This window comes from Anabrus simplex, chromosome 2 (assembly GCF_040414725.1).
Source record: "Anabrus simplex isolate iqAnaSimp1 chromosome 2, ASM4041472v1, whole genome shotgun sequence".
NCBI classification, from domain to species: domain Eukaryota; kingdom Metazoa; phylum Arthropoda; class Insecta; order Orthoptera; family Tettigoniidae; genus Anabrus; species Anabrus simplex.
The window spans coordinates 277,680,840-277,699,271 of NC_090266.1; positions in this window are offsets into that span (position 1 = coordinate 277,680,840).

Sequence of the window (18,432 nt, forward strand, 5' to 3'; positions counted from 1 at the left end):
TAATGCTATTATATTTTATAACTTCAGTAATGAAGGAAAATATTCCAGTAAATAAAAGTAAGAAATGGTCGTAGCCAGGCGGCCAACTTGCTTCACATGTTAACGAGAACAGATGTTTGTTATTGACAAACCAATGTTTAAGTTGGCCGTACAAGAGTACGTGGCTTAGGCCGACAAATCGATCAAAGGCAGTATTCCCAGTGCAGGGATATTCCAGGCAAGACAGAGAAGTAAAAGTGCAGAATGAGAGATAGAGATTTTAGTGTCCAGCAGACCATCAGTGGGAATCACTTAGCAGTGTAAATGGCTGGGAAACGCCCAAACACAGCCCCTGAGGTACAGTGAAGAGACTGATCATTGCTTTACTGTGAGTGGATAAAAACACGAATTCAAGACGGCAGAGGGAGATTCTCGATAGTGAACTTGCATATAGTTGTACGTAAGATGGCGCAAGGCAGGGTTTGAATTGCGCAGAGATTGAGAGGTTAGTGGGCAAGCTCCCGTCAGGACAATATAGTGATAATTTGTATATAGCCTACTTTCCATCGTTCTTCTATAATAAAGGGCAGCATTTTTGTACTTCATGTTGTTATTTCGGGAGTTCTGGGCCCAAGTACGTACTTAATTACCTCCCTACAGGACCGCTCGGCAGGAAGGACAGTACACCAACTAATAACGGTCGGTGACCAACCACAAGAACGTCTCACAGGACAGGTAGGTCACGACAAATATTTCGCTCACCACTTATTGCTACAATCAATTTTTCCGTCGCACAGACTCTGATAGGTACTTTGGCAACGATGGGACAGGAAAGGGCTAGGAATGGGCATGAAGTGGTCGTGGCCTTAATTAAAGAACAGCCCCAGCCTTTTTCCTGATATAAAAATTGGTATCCACGGACAGGGCTGCTGACAGTGGGGTTCGAGCCCACTATCTCCCGAATTCAAGCTGGCAACAAGGTGACCCAAACCACACAGCCACTCGCTACATTCATTCTGTGGCTGACAAAATATATTTACAAACTTAAAACTAACGACTAAGCTGCGATAATAAGCATAGAAATGTGGTTAACAATAAGAGGAGGGCAGTGAACATGTAGGCCAATTTCCTTCGGAATTTGGCAGTTTCCAAATGTAATGGTGGACAAGCTGTCCAGAATTCAACACCTATTTTTAAAATTAGTATTTTCTAAGTATATCAATAATCTCTTCCTTACAGATCAGGACAAGAAACATATCGAATCCGCCTCCGAAGTATGATATTGTCGATGTCTCTAAACTCCTGGATGATGGTTAATCTGCTAGAGTATAAACTTAAAAAGAACCATTCAATTTTACTTTCAGTCATCAATGTTTTGAACTGCTTCTATATTAAATACCTATATTCAAGTGATAAATGTTGTGTATGAAACTAAATCATGTATTGGTCTCTTAATCAACCTAGCAGAAGCAGGAAGTTGAAAACTAACAATGATGTCTTATTTTTTCGCGTGAGTAATTCGGCTTTGTGTATTTTAGAAATCGATCAGCGAGAATTTCAAAAGGGCTGTCTTGAATGAGTTTCACTCTTCAAATAAACTTCAGATGATTAAATTGTAGAAATGTTACTTCCAGACAGTGACTTAGAAAGAAAGCTGCTTACAGCGGGAAGCAGACCCACCCGTACTAACGCTATTGGCTTATTTATTCAGCGTATGGCTCCACATGAAGATAGACGTAATATTACAATATATACTATATATCATCTATAGACTACAGCAACAGGGTATGTCAACACTGCAATGGCATTTTAACTGAATGTTTAGTTGATCAATCCACTGAAATACTTCTCCACGGGAAATCTTACTAGCTGCAAGTACGCTGAAAACAGACACTCACTCACGATAAGTAGAGCGATTTGAAGTGGAGCTATACAGTCCTATTATAGATATATGGAAATGCTCCTTATGTGATAATAGGCCTTGCACCTGCCGTGATCTGTCCTGATTCTTTACAGAGTGGTAAACATTTTGCGAGGCAGTTGGAATTACTCATGAACGTGCCAGTATCTACAGTAGGTTGTTAAATTAATTATTTTATCCTGTTGTTCTTCTTCCTCACATTGCCCCATCGTACACCATCTTGATTACAGCCCGGCTCCATGGCTAAATGGTTAGCGTGCTGGCCTTTGGTCACAGACGTCCCGGGTTCGATTCCCGGCAAGGTCGGGAATTTTCACCACAAATGGTTAATTCCCCTGGCAATTGGCCTGTGTGTATATACTGTCTTCAGCGTATGGCTCCACATGAAGAAAAGCGTAATATCACAACATATAAAACAGGTCGCCTACAGACGTCAAATCAAAAGACCTGCACCTGGTGAGCCGAAGTTCTCAGACACATCCCGGCACTTAAAGCCATACCCCATTTCATTTTTTCATCTGGCTTACAGCCATTCAATTAAACATTTTTGCAGCACATTAATAAGTCTATAAGATGTAAATGCATGTGCGTGTAACAGTGGTACATACACTGAACATACATTGAAGAATCGGAGGACGTTTACTTGAATGGACGAAACACGCTATTCTATGATTAATGACATCTGTTACCTCAGGTCTAATGTCTCAATATTTTGTTTATATTAAAACTTACACTTTATGAGCAATCGGATTAGAGGTACTTGGATAGTAGCGTGTAGCACCCAAATTCGACCAGATGATGGTGGTAGCGATGCAGCGTGGCACTGACTCCACAACACACCGGAAGTTCATGACCACTGCACAGCCTCGTATAATGCACGGAGTTTGGTCAGAGGAGAGTCTAGGGAGCACACATTCCTCTCAGCAGCATCCCATGTATGCTCAATAGTATTTAGACTGGCTGATTTTGGGAATTAGGTAAGCGTCCTCACGTCCGTAGAATTGACCACAAGTCGGAGGTGATAGACCGTGATAGGCTCAAAGTTAAGTACATTTTATTCCGTCGACCGATACGGGTCTTGAGCGCTATATCGTAATAAATTTATCCCATAACTGTAATTTTGTCGATGTGTGTTAGGGTGAGAATTGTTCAGTGCCTATCAGTGGCCTTGGTATGGACGGGCGCATGAGTGCCGAGTAGTTGGGTTCTGTACTAGCGCTGGGCACTGGTTGTAAGTAAAATGCCCGAGGTGGAGGTAGAACTATTCTATGAGTACTCCCGACCTTTTGGGACATGGTCTTGCTGTAAGTAGGTATAGGTCTCCTTCAGGGAGGTGGAGGCGGACAAATGGGTGGACATGATCTGGCAGCAGTTTCGTGTATCGTTCGCCGGTGAGGGATGTTAGCAGGTGTACCATGTAAATAGTCTTCTACACCACCACCGGCATGAACCCTACCCTGCTGGCAAGAGGGCTCCTTTGTCTTGTGTGCTTTGCGACGCATTCGTACCCAGCCATCGGCGTGTACCAACTGGTACCTCGACTCATCTGTCTAGGTGACCTTTTACCATAATTCGAATTTCTAATGGCGGTGTTCCTTTGCGCGTGTCAATGTTTGTGCCTTCTGACGTGGAGTGAGCAGATGAAAACTGCTGGAAGGGCGGCTTCTACACTCCATTGCGAGGAGATTATTCAGGATGGTATGGTTGCTCAGATCTTGTTGTCCAGCATCGAATTCGCGAATGATATGATGCACTGCAGCCCGTGCATCCGTTCTTCCCATCCAAGCTAGCCAACAGAGACCCCGGTTATCATCACATTGCACTCCGTGCAAGTGACCCTGGCGGCGGTGGTTTTTTCTGAATCCATGGACTCAGGGTATACTCTCAACAAATGTGATGTGCCTGCACAACTTCGGAGATCGAATGGTCAATGTTTAAGACACCGAAAATCTCTCTGTTACCAAGTGCGCTGAGATCTTGTATCTTACCCATCCTGTACTCAGCCATCTAACGGACAGCTCATCAGTGGATATTCGGCCGACTGGAAAGATATTTCACCCTTTCGATCTCAGCAAGTCGGCATTGAAAACTATGATTTCTAAACATTTTTTTAATTTTATCGTATGGTAAATATAATTAATTTCAGGATAAATGTGCGTAGTCACAAGTCCGTACCATACTACAACTCTAGGTCTAGCTTCTTGACTTAATCAACTGCTTCATTCGATGTGCGGTGAATGTCCATTACGTTTCCTTTGAAAGCTCGAATTGGGCAGTTAGTAACAATGTGGTGGATTGACTTAGAAGGTGCACCACAATCACAATTTGCAAAGCTAGTCCAGCCCCATTTGCACAATAGATAACCACGTCTGCTTGTCCAGTTCTTATCTGGTTGATGATTCTCCACGTCCGTAGGTTTAACCTCCACTCTGCCCTGCACGTATCTTCCGGAATGTGCTAAGAAAGCAACAGTGATAAGATTAGACCGAACTGTCGGAAACGACCTCTCGGTCAAAGAGCGAACAAGAAGGAGATGTGTGGTCCTTTTCAGGACCCTTAAGTCCGTAGAACTGGACCATCGCTGCTCATTTGTCAATTATTAACAATAATCCATAACAACGTTCCTACTTGAAAGAACTGTCTCCATTCAATTACATGGACGATCTTCAGTAAGAAAGATTTTTTCTTTTACATCGCTTATTTTTCAGACCAAATTTGTTGTACGGCAACGGAAGGTGGATGGACTCGACATATATTATTCGTAAATGGGAAGGTGAGAACAGTGGTAGGTGGTACTAAGAATGGAGAGATAAAGTTTAAGTAAGGAATGACCTCGATGGGTGAAGCTGTGTATAAATGGGCTTCGGTGGTGGAGTGATGTGATTTGAATGAAATCACCTGGGAACATGGTGGACTCCATCATGGAGGGAAGGAGGAGCAAAGGAAGACCATTTCAGCGAGGATATGACCCTGTGTTCGAATCCCACAGTCGGCAGCCCTGAATATAGTTTTCCGTTTTTTCCCATTTTTACATCAGGCAAATGTCCGACTCGTTGGCTGAATGGTCAGCGTACTGGCCTTCGGTTCAGAGGGTCCCGGGTTAGATTCCCGGCCGGGTCGGGGATTTTAACCTTCATTGGTTAATTCCAATGGCCCGGGGACTGGGTGTTTGTGCTGTCCCCAACATCCCTGCAACTCACACACCACACACAACACCATCCTCCACCACAATAACACGCAGTTATCTACACATTGCAGATGCCGCCCACCCTCATCCGAGGATCTGCCTTACAAGGGCTGCACTCGGCTAGAAATAGCCACACGAAATTTTTATCAGGCAAATGCTGGGGCTGTACCTTAATTAAGGGCACGACGCTACCATCCCAATCCTACCACTTCCCCATCCTTGCATCACCGGATACCATCTTATGTTTTGGAGCGAAGTTAAAAAATCTAGCAAATAGAAGATACGGCCCAGTTCATAACGATTTAACGTAAATGGTGTGGACCTGAACGAGGCCAGTGAGAAAGCTGCAAATACAGGATACTCTAGCTGCTTATTTAATTCACAGGGGCTTGAGGCTGAACGCTGAAAGTCATAATGGTGGGGACGGATGTATGTATGTATGTATGTATGTATGTATGTATGTACGTATGTATGTATGTATGTATGTATGTATGTATGTATGTATGTATGGATGGATGGATGGATGGATGGATGGATGTACAGTATGTATGCACTGAACGAATGTGAGGAAAGTGTGCCAAATATACCTTTAGGAGAAAATGAAATACCTGTTTTTCAAAAAATAAATTATGCAAATTTCACAAGGGCTTTTCTTGATTCTACCTGCCTATTCACCTCGAAATGAATAACTTCAGTAAAAGTGAATTTAAGTGTTTTTCGGGTTTCTAGTTTGCTTCCAAACACCAATAGATCGTAATTAATTATAGATCTTTGTTGCGGAGTGCGCATCAAAAATACTTGTTCTGTTATTGGAAGTGCTAGTAAGGATATTAGTGGAGAGTTGACGTAATACAACAAGCGCTTGTCCGTAGCAGACACCAACACATTTCCGTTGACCTAATTCGTTGGGACAACGGCTGAGTAAACTTTGCGCGGACCTAACACTCGCCGAGACCTCACCACACAATGAAGCCTGGGCGGTAACATCAGAGCTTGCCACTAGTGGTGTGGTTTTTAGGTGAGCTGGAATGGCATCCTCTCCGTAGAAAACGGGCAAGACCACGGAAGAATGCAGCAGTCATTAAAGTTTTATTGCAACGAAAAATACCAAGCAAAACCAAGAAATATGGAAATATCATGGAATACATTTGGCATTCCAGAACAGCGATAGGAGGAGGCGATTAAGTGACGGTTCACTTAGATTTGTCTTCGCCTGTATTACGAATTCGATTAACTCATTGATGCATGCAACCTATATTTTTGAAAATAAATATAAATCTTGACGTGTTTTACATCTTTAAGGGAGTAGAAATATTAACCTCTTCCTCTTAAGTATTTAAAAATATTTGTCGGTGCAAAATCTCCAATATTTTTGTTGAAATTAAATGTATGTATGTCTACCCACTAATCCCGTTTTATAATACGCTGTCTGGAATGAGATGAGATGGAATTATGTGACATGATTTTTCGTTCGGATGACCTTCCTGTCGCTATCCTCAGCTGAGGAGGTAATAGAAATGAATGATGGTGAACGGAATTCATCTAAAGAGGTAGTATGATTCGGCTGTGGCAGTAGGAACTGTCCTGGCATTCGCTTAGAAGTACAAGTTGAAAGCAACAAAATAAATTCTCAGGACTGCCGACGGTGAGGATTAATCCCACTCGTCTCCCGAATACAGAGCTTGCGTACATAGACGTAGCGCGTCAATACGCCCGCACACATTTATCATAAACACAGGTTGCAGTGAATCATCATTTTCAAAATACGAACAAAATATTAATTATACATTTTTAAAAGAATCCGAACTAAAATCCCGAATATATTCGTTAGTTTTAAAATAAATTAAATTTCAATGGACTACTTTTGACCAAACTATTATGTGCACGCGAGTTTCGAAGTTGTTTGTCATTTCATATTGGGGCATGCAGGTTTCCAATTTTTAATTTATATTTAATATTTTTTATCACAAACAGATCGCAAGATGTGCCTGTTTCTAAACGTCTTCCGCCCATTCATCAAACTTAAGACATTGTTCCTCAAAAGCCCGTCATATAATCGAATTCAAATTTTAAGACATTCTTCGATATTTCTTATTTACCTTGAAGCACATATTTCAGAAGCAGCCGTCCGTTGTACAGGGAATGGTTTCCTGATCACCGCACACACAATAAGCGAACGATCGTTGCTGTGTATCAGAAAGTATACGATAATGGTAGTGCCTTACTGGCCTATAGAGACTGTGGACGGCGAAGATCGCGGCAATTGTTAGCGGAAGACGGCGCCATTCAGGTCATTACTGAACTCTAAGGCTGAAGTTTGTCCCCTCTTCTTTTCCATGTTTACATAGAACAGGCGATAAAAGAAATCAAAGAGGAATTTGGAAAAGTAATCACAATCCAAGGAGAAAAAATCAAAACTCCTACATCTGCCGATGATGATATTATTTTATCTGTGTCTGCAGAAGATCTAGAGAAATTGCTGAATGGAATGGACACAGTCTTGGTAAAGGAGTACAAGATAAAAATATATAAATCCAAAACAAAAGCAATGAAGTGCAGTCGAATGAAGTCCGGCAGTGGATCCGGTCAAGAAAGCCAAGCAATATGGCTGAGGACGTCGTGACGATGATCATGAGGCAGAGTGTCTGCAGGTCATCTGACTGTGCAGCAATCGTCTAGGTAGACCAAGCTTCATTAATGGACTCTTGTAACACCCATTTTTAAAATACTGACGTTGTTAAAGTGCTGCTACATTTAAAATTATAGGAAAATATATTTTCAATTTCTATCGCAAAATACAAGTATACTTTATACAGTGCATTTTATAGTTTACCTTACGCAATTACTAATTCTTGAGCATTCAATACTACCGAGCTCGATAGCTGCAGTCGCTTAAGTGCGGCCAGTATCCAGTAAACCGGAGATAGTGGGTTCGAACCCCACTGTCGGCAGCCCTGAAGATGGTTTTCCGTGGTTTCCCATTTTCGCACCAGGCAAATGCTGGGGCTGTACCTTAATTAAGGCCACAGCCGCTTCATTCCCATTCCTAGGCCTTTTCCATCCCATCGTCGCCATAAGACATATCTGTGTCGGTGCGACGTAAAAAGCAAAAAAGCACTCAGTACTGGTTTAAATCCCGGTCAAAAGCTGTAACACATACATGGACTGGGAACAGAACTAGTTTAGTCAGTGGAGAGGATCAAGACTTCAAGCAGCTGCATGAAGTCTGGTGTAGGCGGCATTGACGAAGATTTTAAATTTGTTAAATTTCAGATAGCTTTTCAGTGAAGTCATCGTTAATGACGCAGATGTATGTAAGGCAAAATGACCTCTTCTGTTCCAGCCGGACATTTATTCATGAAACCTTCAGCAACTCCAATTCGTAGCACTGGGTAAAGTTACCAGGCAAATGCTGGGGCTGTACCTTAAGTGAGGACACGGTCGCTTCCTTTCCTCTTCTAGCCCTTTCTTATCACTTCGTCAGCATATCGCATATATGTGTCGGTGCGACGTATAGCATAATGTAGAAAAAAAGAAAAAAAGGATGGGTATGAATCGACACGCTGTGTTTACAGAAATGAAAGTCTGCCAACAAATACGAGTCACTTTTCTTGTGAAAGGAAGACATGTGTATTCCAGTGATGAATACTTGGATATGTGATTACGATTACTCTTCAGATAAAGTTCCACGCTACCTACGATAATTTCCTAGAAGAAACCTAATAGACTATGAACACGTTTCGAAAGGTTGAAATAGAATTGTGTGAAGCGATGTCAGCCTGCCGTGCCGCGTTGCATTCCCTACCTTCCACCTTCCACTCATCCCCCCCCTCTTTTGCTATTTACTTTACGTCGCTTTGACACAGATAGGTCTTATGGAGACGATGGGACAGGAAGGGCCTTGGAGTGGGAAGGAAGCGGCTGTGGCCTTGATTAAGGTACAGCCCCAGCATTTGCCTGGTGTGAAAATGGGAAAACACGGAAAACCATCTTCAGGCCCGCTACCGAGGGGCCTCGAATCCGCTATCTCCCGAATGCTGGATACTGGCCGCACTTAAGTGACTGCAGCTATCGAGCTCGGTACTCATCCCTTTACTCTCTTATTGGTTTGGTAGGGCTATGCAAAACAAACGTGATTTTTCGGACGATCAGGTCCCTGGTTGTTCCGTCATCAAGCCATGTAAGTGTGACAATTTTATGTTGTCTGTTTTTTAATTTTACTGGCACAGAAAAAAAAATTAAACTTTAATTTAAAGTCAGATTATTTAAAAATGTCAAAAATTGATAACGACGACCTTCCAAATTTTAATCCTTTGAATGTAGTAGTTTGTCTACAAAGCTGCTTTGCAGAAAATGATCGCTATGAAAGCCAAATAACACTTGGTGAAAGAGAATTAGGATTTGAACTGTACCGTAAGTAAGAACATTGTTTACATTTTCTCATGGCAAAAGTAGACGTGCGCCAAGACTGTATCATGATCCTGGTTTACAGGCATTATTGCAGAAAAGGTTAGTGAAGTGCACGTCGCCATTTAAGATGAGGAGACGTTAGTTTTGCCTAACAATAGCAATGTTATTAAAAACGATGAATTTGCAATATCCGACACTGACAATGGAAAAGATGCTACCGCAACACCTGCAATAAGTATAACATACAAAAAATGCGGTTGATTATTGGCTGAACAAAGGCGGTAAAAATGGTCAATTAAAGTCGTTCAGCACCAATTTGAAAAGCTAGGGCAACAGTCGGACCTTTCTAAACGGAAGCAACATGTTGAATCTGGCGCCACAAAGGCTGAGAAACTGAAATTTATCACCAAAGAAACATACGAAGAACTTTAAAAGGCGAAGCTGAACTACTATAAAAACGTCCATGACGTACACATTAGAAAATGGGCCCTGATAAATGCTCGGAGTGTTCATGAAGATAGCTTCCGCGCCTCAAATTTCTGGGTACGAAAGTTTAAACATAAGTTCAATTTTGGTTCCCGAAAAGGTACGAAATTTGTAACCGAAAGTTACAGAGCCGATCAGCTTGACCTTGCATCGAACGCAACAATTTTGTAGGATACGTATCCGAATTGATGAACACTCGCTCTCCAAAGTGCGTTTATAACACAGAACAAAGAGGGTTTAACGAGGAGTTCTATGCTGGACATACGCTACATTTGAATGGAGAAATTTTCTTTTTTCAAAAAAGCGCAATCGTTGACCTCCTTAACACACAGGTATAATTTCTGCCGATGGAGAACTGTTACAAAACTGTTAGTTGTATCATAAGAAAAGGACGGTTAATTTGGCCCTATTGTTAAAAAATTATTTTACACAGATAATTTATTTGTTTTACTTTCACCGTCCGGGAAGTTAACTAACTAGTTACTTCAGAAGTGGTTACAGGACGTTTATCTTCAAAATGTACCAGACGACTCTTGGATTCGTGGATAGCAAAAAGTGAAGCATATATATTAGCGTCAAAACTCGCCAACAAAGCTATTATTGTTTAAACTATTCCCCAGGGAACTACTGGAATAATTTAGCAGTTAGATGTGCTTCTTTTTCGGATATGGGAAAAAATTGTTCGTTTTTTACTGACATGATTGTATTATGCAATTTTGATATTAACGTTAATTTGCGCAACAATATTTTAAAAACCATTTCAATGACCCACAACCACCTATCTTCTCCGCGGTTTTGTAATATGTGCATGTATTGTTGGTACAAATCCGGTTATGGTGAAACAAAAGCCGCTTTCTTTGTGAACCCCGTTCAGTTTTGTTTCAAGGATGGTGCTATCGGAAATACTTGCGACATGTGTACACGCGAGCACAGAAATGCTGTCCCGGTTTAAACAAAGCCTAACGCATTGCTGCAGGTAGACAGCTCGCTAAAAGACGGTTGTGATTGAATTGGGCACAGTGGTGGAAGTACAGCAAAACACACACAGTGCCTTCAGCACTACCCTTTCACTCCCTCCCCTGCTTTTCGGTACTGGAGTGGCCTTCGACACTACCCATTCACTCCCTCTCTTCCTGTTCTGTACTGGGTGGGGCAGTGTTGATTGTTTACGTCGGGACACCATTTCTGTGCTTGCATGTACAAAGTAAAGTCTTGCAAGGAGCGCGTGGTGCAAGCAGTCTCTTTGCATTGACCACTGTTTTGTAAGTATCCACTATTGCAAGGATTACAAAGATTAAAATAAAAAAAATAAATCGGTTTATTTATTTACAGTATGGCCAAGCGCAAAACATCAAATGATGTTGCATGATAAACTTTAATCGAGAGGGTAGAAGAGAGAGAGGAAATGCAACGCAGCACGGCAGGTCGCTGCCTGGTGGCCGCGAGTCATCGCGAGCTGCTAGGATTCAAAGTCAACTTCACCTCTCCCCGCCTCATCGCTAATGACGTCCATCGCCCGGCAGGTTTTCGGCGTTCAGTATTGGCGTTCAAAATTGAAAGTGCCCCGTGCGGTTTTCACTACGTCATTGTACATTTTTGTTGGAATATTGGGTGTTAAATTTCAACCACATTAGAATTTCCCACCGAAATCCGTTCTCTTGTTAGTGTTGCCGCACAGGGAATATTCTTGGCCCCTCACTTTTCTGTATTTCTATTAATGATATACCATTTGCGATAGGAAACAACACACACCACGTCTATGCTGAAGATCTTCAAATTTATCGACGCTCAGAGACTTCAGACTTAGGTGAAACAAGAAAAGATATTAATAATGACCTCCAACGACTCAGTTTATATGAACAAACTCCATAAAAACTCAAGCGAACATAATAGGATCACGAAAATTAAGATCTGCTTAAACAATGAACCAATCCCACCCATCCTACTGAACGGTAACATTATTCCCTACAGTAAAACGGTTAGAAATCTCGGCATAATTATGAATGAAACATTTCATTGGTCTGATTAGGCCCTACCCAAAATAAACCCATAAAAAGTTTTTTGGAGCACTTCACTCTCTTAAATGGCAGGGAGGTGTATTTCCGTATGAGCTAAAGGCCAAACTAATACAGACACTGGTTCTTCCCTATTCTTGATTTTTGTGATGTTATTTTAGTTGACATGACAACGGAACAAACACTTAAAATTCAATGAGCACTGAACTACTGCCTGCGATTTATTTACAGTATCGTGTATGATATTCATATAACCCAATAGTATCAGGCTCTCACATGGCTGAAGCGTGATAAACGTCGGCAGATACACATTTTAACGACGGTGATTAGATTGTTAGCTATAAAACCAGCCGCTGTATATTTATTCTAAATTAACCTTTTTATCATCATTTCACGAAGTAAACACCCGTTCGAGCTCGTTTGTTTCTATTCCAGTGCACCGCACAAATAAATTATTAAAGCATTTGTGTTGAACGGCGCTAGATTATGGAATTTCATGCCTATATCTTAAAGTTTGCTTATTTGAGTCTGAAACTGGGTTGAGAGGAGGAACACTTCAGAGAAGCATTTCAAAAATGTTTTGTGCATTTTTGTGGTACTCTTAAGATAGTGTCGCAAATCCCTGTTCGGGGAATCACTGCTGCATGGGTACCACCATGACGGTAATTTTGAGGAGAGTTAAAATAATTCGCGGTCTAGGGGTAGCAAGAATGCCTTTACCCGGTTACCCTGGATTCAATTCCTGGCTTTGTGGCGGGCATTTATGTGGATTTAAAGGCTGGTTCGAATTCCACTGAGGCTACGTGGGAAAAATTGAGAAGCTACATGATGGTGTTATAGCGGCCTCATACTAGAAAGCCAAGAACAACGGGCGAGAAAATTCATAGCCCTGATCATTACCTCGTAATCTGCAGGCTTCCGGAAAAAGCACAGGTCACTTGGTAGGCCAAAATCCATCAGGGCTGTAGCATAAGGAACATTAATCGCTTACATAAATAAATTTATTCTGTCTACATAAAACGCTGATAGTTGAAATTCTATTTAGTGGACAAATGCAAGTTATTTTAGTCCCTTCCCACCCTGAATTTCGAACATACGATGGCCAGTAGTTTTTCCAATGAAAATATGTTAGAAAGTAAAAACCTGAAGCAATTATGTATTCAAATAAGAAACATGAAAAGCTTCTGTTTGGATACAGGAGGGAAAAATAGGGCGGCTATACTCATCATTGTAAGGTCGAAATCCAAAGTGCTTAGGACGTGGAGCAAATCCTCGGGAGAAGGAGCGCCGAGAGGAAGTGAAAAGGTTGGCAAACAGCAGAACGAAATTCAGAAATTTCACTTCAGCTCTATGCACATAAAGAGACAATCAGAGACGCTGATGCAGCTGATGACAACGATGAACTGCATGTAATATTTACTGATATGCATCGTGATATTGTTAATAAAAGCTGGTATCCTAGATATGAATATCCGCCCATAAATTTTCCAGTCTAGCAAACATTTCAAACTAACATCAATAACGCTGATACAGGTCTGGTAAATTTTAATGTAGTTCCTGACCCATGTATGTTAAAACATTTTGAAGAAATTTATCACCCAAGCGCATAGTTGTACATTAGCCATAGCAAAAACAAGTAGCAACATACTAGCTAATTCTTCTCTGTCATGCTGCGGTTCATTACTCACGCTGTGTCCGGCTCCGAATGAATAATTCATTAGAAATATATTTGGGCGAAGCGCTGACGGCCATACCTTTAACTGGAACGACACTACATTCTTTTTAAGTGAATGTCCACACGCTCGATGGTTTAACACATTGTTCAACTGTTACTTTGCACACGTCATGTCCACTACAGATTTAGTGTTCTAGCGTTGTAAGGACTGCTACTTCGTGAGAATAACTATCAATTCCAAAGCACAAGGCGAAATAGTTGATCATCTCCTTAGGACGCCTGGTGCAGGTCTTTCGAGTTGACACCTTACCGAAAACCAATGAAGTTTAAAATCCTCGACCCGGCCGGGAATCGAACCTACGACCCCATGGTCCAATGACCAGCACGCTAACAATTTAGCCATCGAGCCGGTAATAATAATAATAATAATAATAATAATAATAATAATAATAACAATAATAATAATAATAATAATAATAATATGGCCCCGTGTTCTAATATACGCTGTGGTTAGTAGATTGTTGTCTCATCTATTCGGTTACAGTTCTTTTTCTACAATTTGCTTTACGTTGGACCGACACACATAAGTCGTACGGCGACGATGGGGTTGGAAAATTCTAGGAGTGGGAAGGAAGCGGCCTTAATTAAGACACAGCCTACTATAAAAATAGGAAATCACGGAAACCTATCTTCGGGGCTGCCGAAAGTAGTGTCCAAATCCACTGTCTCCCGAATGCAAGCTGACAGCTAGCTGTACGTAACTCAAATCTTGCAGACACTCACTCGGTCGGTTAGGGTTCGATTTCCGAATTTCTCTCTTAGACAAAAGACAAATCAATGGCACATGTAGCCTCTTGGCCTGTCAAGATGACTGCTGCCTAATCAGATGGCCTGCAGATATTGGAGATCTGTATGGTCTTGGTGATTACATCTTCAACCACATTGCTGAAACTTCACAATTAGGTTTGTCTCCCAAACCGAAGGAGTAAGAATTTTGCCATGCAGTTCTTGTTGCAGGACTTGCAAGTTCCGTTCACCCAAATTATATATGTAGTAGCATGTAGACAGGCTTCCGTAAGGGCCCTTAATCGTGTGCACATAATCTACAAGGTAATGCGATTGTCCTATTGGAGTACGGAGTTCCATTAATACCTTGAAGAGTATATTGTATTGTACTTCTTAGCTTGGGGCAGGCATTGTCTTGCTAGAATATGGAGCTCCATGAACACCTTCGATAGTATGTTGTGTTGCACGTGTTGGTTCGTCGTTGGCATTGTTCTGTTGAAATATGGAGTTCCATGGACACCTTGGAGAGTATGCTGTGCACCACATGTATGCTCAGGGTGGGCATTGTTCTGTTGAAATATGGAGTTCCATGGATACCTTGGAGAGTAAGTTGTGTTGCACTTGTTGGCTTGGGTTGGGTTTGTTCTTTTGGAACATGTAGTTCCACGAAAACCTTGCAGAGAAAATCGTGGTGAAAGTGTTGGCTGGGAATGGGCGTTGTCCCCTTATAATACTGAGTTACATGAACACCTTGGAAAGTATGTTGTGTTACACGTGTTTACTTGGGGTGGGAATTGTTCCGTGGGAATAAGGAATTTCTTGAACAACCTCAGAAAATTTGTTGTACTGTGCCCTACCAGTATTGACAACAGGATTCTGAATATGGGAGCATAATCATATCATAAAGGATACGCCGAATATCGAAAGTTTAGCCAGCTATATGGACAGGCCCAACTTTCACAAACAGCAGGCAAAAGCAGAAGGGTTCACCCAGTGTGAGAGGACAAAGAAGTCTGCCATTGAACAACGATGGAGGATCAGTGTGGAAGTTTGAACCAAGAAAAGAGAGTAGTGTAACCCTCCGTTTACCAACCCCAGTATCACAAAACAGGTGCACCATTGCTTATATCTGGCCTGAAATTCACGAGTTTTGTCTTACAAAAGACTATTAAGAGATATGGAAAATAAAACCTCTGATGGACTTTTTATTAACGGAGATCCATATTAGAATTTGTTTTAATTATATGTCGCATGAAAACATGGTAACTGTTGAATTCGCTGGGCAAAAAATGAGGTCAGGGTATTATAAAAGATTGTAACGTTTGCCGGAAGAGTCTCTCCTTCAGTTTGCTAGGTGTCAATGACGCCAAACTTTTAAAATCTATATCTCGTATTGCTACAATCGGATTTCAGGCACGCGGGTGTCAAAAATCGTGATAGAACACAAGGCCTGACATGAGCTCAACTACCGATTTTTCTAGCTTCTACCAACGGAGCTGAGTTTAGGAACGTGCATCGTGTAATGTGTCACGTTGTCATCAGGGGACTGCCTCTGAGGATCCGTGGTAGAGTGTTGGCCTCCGGATCCCAAGAGAGTGGGTTCAAACCCGGCAGAGGTAGTCGGATTTTTGAAGGGCGGAAAAAAGTCCATTCGATACTCCATGTCGTACGATGTCGGCATGTAAAAGACCTTTGGTGATACATTTGGTATTTACCCGACAAAATTCATTAAATCTCAGCCACAGACGCCCAAGAGAGATCCGGGTTACTCGGTCTGCCATCTAGTGGCCCTAGAGTAAAACGGAACGTCGAAATTGACGAGCAGACAGCCAGATGGCGTCAAATCAAAATGTCTGCACACGGTAGCTGAGGCCATACGATTATTATTATTATTATTATTATTATTATTATTATTATTATTATTATTATTATTATTATTATTATTATTATTATTATCTGGGGAATCGCAAAATAGAAGAGCGCAGGACAACCCAGAGAGTATGATAGTGTCGTGAACCGTAAGTACGTGGAGCCGTGTTATACGTACTTTGAGCGAACGTTTGTTATGTGTAACAATTTGTAACAGTGTATGTGATTGTGTCTTGAGTCTTTGGTGCGTGGAGACGTATTGTACTTTGAGTAAATATTTACTTTCTTCTGAGTAACCTTACAATTTGTAACACTTATTATTCGGACACGTTAGTAATTATAGTCTTTGCTACACACTGGCCCTATATTTCAGAGAAAATATCGTACACGCAAACTAGTTTCTGACAGAACCCAGTTTGACAGATGCAACACGACCTTCAAATGTGTACTTTTACCTCAGAATGCAGTTAACGTGCTTCAACAAAATTATTCGGACAAAAGTCAGTTGCCGTGCAGAGGTCGTATGTAAAAGAGCCACGGACAGTGTGAACGTAAACATTCAGTGTGTCAGAGTGCTGTGTACAACGTAGGTGAAAATGGGCCGCAGAGGAAGAGAGAGCACAATCGAACAGCGGCAGCTAGTAATTTTTCACCATGCTAAAGGTAAAAGTTGTCGTAAAATTGCTGAAATTTTACAAATAAAGGAAAGTACAGTCCCTATTATTGTCACAAGATTCCGGGAGGAAGATAGGATTGACATCTACCGCATATGGGACGTCCAAGAACTATTTTCTGTGAGGGAAGAGTGTTATCATCAGAAAAATGAAAAAGCCACACCAAGTTGAGTGTTCCAAAACTCGCTTCGAAGATTGCCGCAGACACCGGAAAGAAAGTGCATCCCGAAACAATACGGAGAGTGCTCAGAAGAGGTAACTTTCACGGCCATATTGCAAGAAAGAAGCCCTTCATAAATCAAGTAAATCGAAGAAAGAGAATGCTGTTTGCCAAAGATCATGTTAAAGAAGGCAATGAGTGGTCGAATGACGTTATATTTGCTGATGAGAGTAAATTTAACATATTTCAATCTGATGGCAGGATAACAGTTTGGCGGCGTCCTAATAATGAGCTTCAAGAGAAAAATCTGAAAGCAACTGTGAAGCATGGTGGTGGACAGGTAATGGTGTGGGGGTGAATGTCGGCGAATGGAGTTGGTGAATTGGTTTTTATTGAGGGTAAAATGGACCACTTTCAATACCTTAAAATACTGAGGGACAATATGAAAAAGAGTGCCGAAAAGATGGGGATTGGTGAAATTTTAAGTTTTATCAAGATAACGACCCAAAGCATACGGCCTGGAATGCAAGGATGTGGTTATTGTATAATTGTGCAAATGTGCTTCATCCTCCCCCTCAATCACCAGACTACCGGGCGAGTTGGCCGTGCGCGTGGAGGCGCGCGGCTGTGAGCTTGCATCCGGGAGATAGTAGGTTCGAATCCCACTATCGGCAGCCCTGAAACTGGTTTTCTGTGGTTTCCCATTTTCACACCAGGCAAATGCTGGGGCTGTACCTTAATTAAGGCCACGGCCGCTTCCTTCCAACTCCTAGGCCTTTCCTATCCCATCGTCGCCATAAGACCTTTCTGTGTCGGTGCGACGTAAAGCCCATAGCAAAAAATCACCAGACTTGAATGGGATTGAGAATCTTTGGGACAAACTGGATAAAGAAATAAGGAAAACAACAATCACATCTAGAGAATAACTGAAAAATGGACTTGAAGAAGAGTGGCAGAATATATCTCCCGATTACATCCGGAAATTAGTGGAGAGCATGCCAAGTCGACTCAGGGAAGTAATTATAATGAAATGAAAGCCCACCAGATACTGAACCTTTAGGAACATGAGTAAAACGGCAAGTGTCCGAATAATTTTGTGCTATATTGGTTTTGATTTTGATTTTGTTTTTAATGATTATATTTTCATTGAACGTGTTCATTAGGAGAATGATGGATGTTGAGTTTTTATATTCCATTGAAACTTGTATCTAATTTATATGAGTGCTTTATTATTACTGAAACCACTAATACAAAGGAAACTATAATAAAT